At 41.6% G+C, this 7,286-nt stretch overlaps 1 non-coding gene across 1 annotated transcript; it reads left to right on the forward strand.

Annotated features, from left to right (window-relative positions):
* The first annotated feature begins 1,227 nt into the window (after positions 1-1,227).
* Positions 1,228-1,300, forward strand: Trnaa-agc. Its single transcript has one exon. It is a non-coding gene; the product is annotated as a tRNA-Ala (tRNA).
* Positions 1,301-7,286: the final 5,986 nt, after the last annotated feature.

Raw genomic sequence — 7,286 nt, forward strand, 5'->3', positions numbered from 1 at the left:
GCTAAGCATGTGCCAGTTAATGGTGTCAGCTAAAACAGATGTTTTCATCATAGTAATTTAACTACTTAGTAAGTAAGCAGCATTCCCTCTTCATAATGCAATTTGTGTTCCCTATAACCTCACAGGTCTAATTTTGAAGTTACCTATCTAGGATCATCCTCCTGATGAGTACTGCAATAATGATTCTCTCTATTGAAAGTTAATGTATATAATTCAGAAAGAGAATAAATGATGCTTTTGTGAAGTTTCAGATGGCGAAGGACCCATTTGCTCTACCAGACCCAAATCATGGGTAGGCAAGGAGAAACTTCAAATGCTGGTTTCTAGCAACTTCTGCTCTTTTCCCTGTTGGGAGCATCTGTAGGGAGAGTGACTAGGCAAGGACAATGGCATGTCATTCCTGCCAGTGTTATATTTCTCATTCTCATGAGACCTAATGGATCAGGAACTTTATGGGATTTATCACATGGACTTGACCATACCCCATGTTACAGACCTCATCCTGGGCTCTGAGACTCTTGATCTAGGTCAGTGCATTTGAACTCTTACAATGTCCAAGACTTTTAGATCCCCTCCTCTGCTCCTCATAGATTTTTCTTCTTCTTTAGTCTTACCTCTGTTTTCTGGTCATCTCCATCAATTCTTGATGGCAACCACCTTCTTCTGCCTTTGCTATTCTTGAAGGATTCAAGGGATTCTGCAGCTGAGACATTCCCTCAACCCTGTTACTGCCATTGGGAGTAAAACCCAGAGTGCTATCCTAGGTCATTTTATTTCTGATATCTGCTAGGGGCATTCAGTACACCAGGCACAAGCTAGGCCTCTTGGATGTATTTTCTATGTGGGGAACTGAGTGTTTGTTTTCCAAACGCTGCACAGGAATATCTCATTCTTTCATCAAAATCAAAATATTCTTTCATCATATTGAGAAAGAAATACTACTAGGAAATTACATCATATGAATAGGAAGAAGAAAAGATACAGAAGCATGGAATCTGTAGGGCTGGCTACAATGTTGGATTTGGGTAATGGGGTACACTCAGAGAAGCTACATGCCTAGCTATTGAAAACTGCCCCAGAGGTGCCTCAGCAGATAGACAATATACCCATGAGGATGCTGTAATGAACTGTTGGCAGAAGTAACTGGAATAGTGGAGCCACCAAAAGAAAAAGCCCTCAGGTTGAGTGTGGTGCTCTCCAATCTGCACTTAAGAGACCAAAGGAGGCTTGGGGATTTAGCTCAGTGGTAGAGCGCTTGCCTAGCAAGCACAAGGCCCTGGGTTCAATCCTCAGCTCCAAAAAAAAAAAAAAAAAAAAAAAAAAAAAGAACATAGATTGCATGCCTCTGTGAGTTACACATTAAATGTTGAAAGAAGAAAAAGCAGCAGGTAGCTGGGCGGTGGTGGTGCTTGCCTTTAATCCCAGTACTTGGGAGGCAGAGGCAGGCGGATCTCTGAGTTCGAGGCTAGCTTGAGATACAGAGTGAGTTCCAGGAAAGGCACAAAGCTACACAGAGAAACCCTGTCTCAAAAAAAAAAAAAAAAAAAAAAAAAAAAAGCAACAGGCACTGGTGACACATGTCTATAATCCCAGAACTGGGGAGGCAGAGGCAGGTGAATTTCTGTGAGTTCAAGACCAGCCTGGTCTACAAAGTGTGTTCCAGGACAGGGCAGTGGATAGAAAACATGGTCATATTTGAATTATTCCATCCTCTTGACTGATCCTTTCTATTTGTATTATTTTCTGAAATATTTCTCCCCAATAGTGAGCAATAGCTCCAACAGAATAGGTTAAGTAAGAGGACTACCCTGAGGAGGTGAGAGGTTTCTTAGAAACATGCCCCTCCTCTTCGTCTTTCCCCGTGGAGTGACCACATTGTCAGCCCTCAGTCCCAAGGCCAGGCCCAACTGTGGTCTCTGCCAGTTGGAGAATTCCGCCAGTAACTTTCCTTTTCTCTTCTACCCCCTGCTCTGCCCTTTCCATCCAGTGTCAGGGTTGACTCTGCTCGCAAAGTAGGTGACTGGTCTCTTTGTTTCAGGGACCACACTTTCTCCCTCTCCTCCTTCCTCACCCTACAACTCTGCTCTGGAAGAAGCAAGTCCCTCTGTGTGAGCTCTTAGCAGCCTGCGCAAGCTTGGGAAGCCTCTCACTTTCAGCTTGTCAACGGGAATTTATGGACAAGATGAGGATTTTGATCTCTAGGGTTGGTCCATGCCATCTTCTTTCCTTCCTTAGTCTCTGGTGAAATAGAATAACAAAAATACTTTGGGGAGCAGGCAGCACAGACCCCACTGATTCTTTGCCTTCCTTAGGAAATATGGTTTTAGCAGAATAAGGCTTCTAGCCCAGGACTTCAGCTCTGAGGCCAGTGAAAAGCTGTCCTTCTCCCTTCCTCCCCTACAAGCCCTCTTTTTCCCCATAGAATGAGGGTCTCCTGCCAGATCAATGGAAGCAGAGACGTAGCTGATTTTTATTGAGTACAAGAGCTAATTGAACACTACTTGTGCTCCGGGGTTTTCATTCCCAAAATACAGGAGCCAAACACAGGCACATCCAACTTCCATTTCTTTTTGGGAGTTTGGCTTGGGAAGGAGCCGGAGGAGACGACGGAAGATGGAGGTGGCCAGTGGACTGGACCTGCAGAAGTCTGGGCAGTTGGGGTTTGGGAGAGGGCCTGTGACTGGGTGACACCTTCGCTCTTTTGTCAGTTGAACCACCTTAACTGGTGGTGGGGGCAGGGAGGGGAGTGGGCAGGGAGGTCACTGCCAGAGCCTCTCCTCCTGCCCAGCTAAGCATTAAGCCTTCAGGGGGGCTCAGTGCTTTCAGCTTTTTTGTTGAAACTCCCTCAGTCTGAAGGCAGGACCAGGCGGAGGAAAGATAGCAAGGTCCCGTTCTGTGGGGCTCTGCACAGGAAGAGGACGGGAGACAGGAAAAAAGCAAACCGTCAAACTGAAAAGAAGAAGAAAAAAACGGGGGGCTTCCCCTACCTCCTTCCTTATGCTGTGGTGACAGAAGTTAGTCCACAGTGGCAATTTCGTGGGTTCACAGTTGTGAACACCAGGCTTGGAGCTGTGGTCCAGGCGGAAGACGAAATGGTGGGTCGAGGATCTCACCATCGCAACCCTAACCTGGACCCTCCTCTTCCAAGCCAGAAAGTTCAGATGAGGTAAGGGAAAAAAGGTTTGGGGAGGTGGGGGAAAAAAACCAGTTTGGGGAGGGGAAAGGAGAGGAGAAAAGAGACAGAAAAACTACCAACCCAACTCTGAATGCTCAGGTTTACTAGCTACCTGAGCCTGGCCATTGGTCTTGATGCCCAGATCTGAGCACTCACTAAAGAGAGTTAGACCTTCAGGAGGCTCAGCTCTGACCTTGGCTCTGATGCTTGGGGATTTCACACCTCCCCAGGCACAGGCAGAGTCTCATTTTGTCTGTGATGAGCACTGGTGACCCTAAGGCCACAGTGGGATTCAATTCGAATTTTTTCCCAGTGATTTAGGCTGCTTATGTTGATTCATTTTGATTTCTTCAAGGATAACTATAAACATCAAACAATTTGCATTTGACCTTAGGTCCCCTGTTGAATTAGTTGGGCAGGTTGGTCATCAATTCTGCCCTCTGCTGGTTTTCTTTATTATTCAGAATTAAAACATCAACCACAGCAAAGGAAAGTCAATTAGTGACACTGAAAAAAAATGTCACCTGTCTAAAGAAGAACAGATATGCCATTTCATCTCAGCTTGTCACATACACATGCAGACATGAGTATTCTAGTGAGACTTAAAAAGTACAGAACCTGAGACCTTCTGCAGTGAGTACCAGTATATGGGTTACCTGAATGCATTATCTGCCGGAAGATATTTATTTTTCTTTTCCACACTTTGATTTCCAGTCAATCAAATTTCTATGCTTTTAGGTCATAATTTTCTAATTGCACTCCAACTACACATCTGAAAGGCAAATATCTCAGTACCACATTATATGCATTGTAAAAAAATAACTTTTTTATTGTATAAAGTCAAAGAATATGGCAAACAGTTCAGGTGTTATTTCTGATTAAATATTTTGAAAATAGTATGAGCCATTAGATAGTTCCATGGCAAGATTTGGGTATTTGTTTTGATCATGTTGGCAGGTAGTTGTTACTTAGTGGAAAGCCACTTATTTATTAATTTAATAATGTCAGAATTCATTCTTTAAACCTACTAAATCAAGAAAATAAGTAATAGTAAATGAATGCTTAAAAGGGAAACACTATCCTCCAATGTAGAGAAGAGCCCTGCGCACACAGATAAAGCACCGGAAAAGCCAGCAGAGTAAAGCACACAGCTACCCCTTCAAAGGAATGAGGTGGAAAGCTGCTCTTCCTGGAATGCTGAGAAGGATGTCATTTTACAACCTGGTGATTACAATGCTGTCTATAAGAAAGGCTCTGCCTTGTCTCTCAGAATTTGTTTTTACTTATCCCAGCCCTTTCCCCCTAAATCTTGAGCATCGCTTTTAAAGCACAAAACCCACTCTTATGAGGTCAATTGTGCCTTACAACAACCTCTCTACGTTATCTTAGGGCCAGGCCAATCCCAGCACCCACAGGCAATATGTTTACCTCAGTCAAACTCCCTAGACCCTAAATCTTGGGCACTATTTCTGAGTCAACAGTACCCATTCTTGTGAAAGAAGCCAGATGTACTTTCTAAGGAATCTCAGTGTAAACGTGTCTTAAATTGTTGTGCACTTGCAACTGAGTTAATTGTTATCTGAATACTTTTTTTTTTTTTTTCAAAATTGTGCTGTGCTTGAATATGGATAAAGTAAAATGATCTGGGCCAGACTCTAGAAGACCTGGCCCAGCATCCAGTTACAATCAAATCAGGCTGAACCGAGTTTCATTCTTATCTCTTTGTGGATCGTTTGTTTTGTTTTGTTTTGTTTTTTGTTTTTTTCTCCCTGCCTGCTGTAAAGCCTGTGGGGAAATCACCACACTTCACGTGCCAATCACCACTGAAGGTGAAAGTAAACTCCAGTTCTCAAGCCAGGCTTTAGAATTGTAGTTAAAGGAACTGAGTGGAATTTAACATCCCTTTCTAAATGGAGGGATCTTATTCTAAGATCATCCTGACTAATGGATTTCCCAGAAGTTTGTGTGTATGCTTCAGTTGCTAAGCCTGAGGACAGAAGATTGGAACATTAAAGTTTTAACAGTATGGGTTCACAATGACATTAAAATAGAAACAACATGCACAATGAAGTTTTGAAGTGTTTTGGAAGTGAATGGATTAATGAAATTGATCTCACATTTTATTTTACATTGAAAATATAAAGCAACTTGAAAGTCTTCAACACACAATCTCTGCTATGATTACACACACACACTATTATTTAGTGAGTATTCACTGACATCCACTTTTGTTTTATGTTTGAAATATTTGCCATGTTTCAGGGATTTTTGTGCATGCATAATTTAGCCCATAACTTACTTTAGACAAGACCTGGGGTTTATGTGAAATTTACTGTGACTGAGCTATGCCCATGCTAAGATACACACTTTATTGTGTGAGTTTTAAACCACAGTCTCAGGAAGAGCTTACATTCAGTTACAACTGAATGTTATGACTGATAATTGAACTTAAGAAATTATAATAGCCTTCTGCATTTAGCTGCTAAGCCAAATGTGTCTTGTAGACTGTTGGTATTTTCTAAGTATAATTTTAATGGCTTGCACCAATGGGTAGCAAGTACTGCGGAGGTGCTGTTTTTAGTGACTGGATCAGCAGGTGAAAAGCGCTGGCTCCCAGTGTGTGAATTCAACCTGTGAGGAGCTCAGGTTTGTCTCTATAGTTATTTAGTTAGAGTAAGTTAAAATATCGGGTATGCTCTTGCTGGTAAGTGAAGTATTTGGTAGGATGACTAATATTCTGTCTTTTAATAAAATGTAAGCACTCGTGAGTGAAACCTTTTTGCGTGATTTATATATCAAGGATTAGTTTGGGGGGGTACATATGTATTTAGTTAACAAGGACTCCTTCATCTACTGCCCGCATTGTAATCATAATGTGTAATTAATATCAGTTTGAAATAAGATTATTAAGGAGACATATGAGAAATATACTTACAAAGATAACATGATTGCTTACTATTTAGTTTTTTTTTAATTCCTTATTTTTCTGAATTTGTGACTAAAATAAAAGGGTAACATTGTATAAATTAAATTCTCCTTTAAGAAGAGCAAGATAACCACCACTTATTTTTGTATTGGGAGGGTTGAATTTATTTTTCTAAAATTCTTTCCTGAGGTAGATTTTACTCATGTTAATTTCTCAAGGCTCTAGTGTTGTTCGAATCTTAGATGGTCTTTTATTAAAAACAAAAACAAAAACAAAAACTGGATATTAGGGTAAAAGCTGAAAGATCAGAGAAGTAGAGCATGGCACAGCCACCACCTATTACCTCACCAACTCCATGAATCCTCTGACTGAAATCCTCTGAATCTTCACCCAAAAGGGCCTCAGCTGAACTACTTTAGTTCCTGTTCCCTCACACCTTATACACCTTTCTCTGCCCTGCCATCACTTCCTGGGATTAAAGGCGTGTGTGCTTCCCAGTACTGGGATTAAAGGCATGTGCCACCACTGCCTGGCTCTGTTTCCAGAGTGGTCTTGAATTCACAGAGATCCAGACGGATCTCTGCCTCCCGAATTTTAGGGTTAAGGGTGTGTGGCGCCATTGCCTGGCTTCTATGTTTAATCTAGTGGCTGGCTCTGTCCTCTGATCCTCAGGCAAGCTTTATTGGGATACATGATATATCACCACACTCTAGTTTGTTTATCACTGTGTATTTCAAAAACAGAATACAAGAGTATTTTTAACAGGATGACTTATTTAACGGAGTAAAAAGTACTCACATAAATTTCTCTCCTGAGAATTCTGGAGTTAGAATCTGCAGTGTGTGCTAATCAGTCCTTCTCTTTAATTTAAAAACAAAAACAAAAAACCCTGAGGTATACAACAATAACTTAGACGTTTAAAGTACTGAAATTTTAAGGACTGTGGCACTCAATGTTATACTGTTTATATTGTGATATCCAGATGTCAATATGAGATTTGGGAGCCAGACAGTGGTGGCGCACGCCTTTAATCCCACCACTCGGAAGGCAGAGGCAGGGGAATCTCTGTGAGTTCAAGGCCAGCCTGGTCTACAGAGCGAGTTCCAGGACAGCCAAGTCTGCATAGAGAAACCCTGTATTGAAAAACAAAAAGAGAAACAAAAGCAAGCAAACAAACAAACAAAA

Source organism: Peromyscus leucopus, chromosome 22, assembly GCF_004664715.2.
Source record: "Peromyscus leucopus breed LL Stock chromosome 22, UCI_PerLeu_2.1, whole genome shotgun sequence".
NCBI classification, from domain to species: Eukaryota; Metazoa; Chordata; class Mammalia; order Rodentia; family Cricetidae; genus Peromyscus; species Peromyscus leucopus.